Below are 646 nucleotides of genomic sequence, written 5' to 3' on the forward strand. Positions count from 1 at the left end.
AATGATGTGCTCATTGACAGGATATCCCAACCATATTAGGTGCTCTTCAATGGCTGCATATGAGAATGTGCCAGTATCAACATAGTCAAGCACCTCCACAGAAGGATTAAAGTACTCCATATTATTTCTTTCTCCACAGAAAAGTCCACCAAGCTCCAGTTCTAGTCTAAATAAAGGAGCATCCACACTTTGTCCCATTGCTGCATCACAAACTGCAGCCACAAAGTGCAGAATGTATGCACAAGCATCAACACAACTCAAAAAACACTAGTTAACTGGTTTTTTAACAATGAACTGCACAAACAGAGTTAACCGAATAAATTCAGTTAACTGCACCTTGAAGTTAACTGAATAAATTTAGTAAAGTACTCATGTAGTGGCATTACTAAACTACTTATTCAGTAGTATTGCGCAAATGATGTGAAGCTATGCCCCACATTGCCTGGTTGAACTACAAAATTCAGATTTTTAGCACTACATTGCCTGGTGAATCTGAATCCTAGAACAAAACCCTAAGACAAATTGCACACGCATTGCCAAGCTATTTGCACATACTGCGCAAAACCCTACCTTCTGGCCGAAATAACATGCAACATAAGAACCCTAGCTTCTGGCCGAAATCCCCAACCTCACAGCCCAAAACCCT

The sequence above is a fragment of the Triticum aestivum genome, unplaced genomic scaffold, assembly GCF_018294505.1.
Source record: "Triticum aestivum cultivar Chinese Spring unplaced genomic scaffold, IWGSC CS RefSeq v2.1 scaffold93312, whole genome shotgun sequence".
NCBI classification, from domain to species: Eukaryota; Viridiplantae; Streptophyta; class Magnoliopsida; order Poales; family Poaceae; genus Triticum; species Triticum aestivum.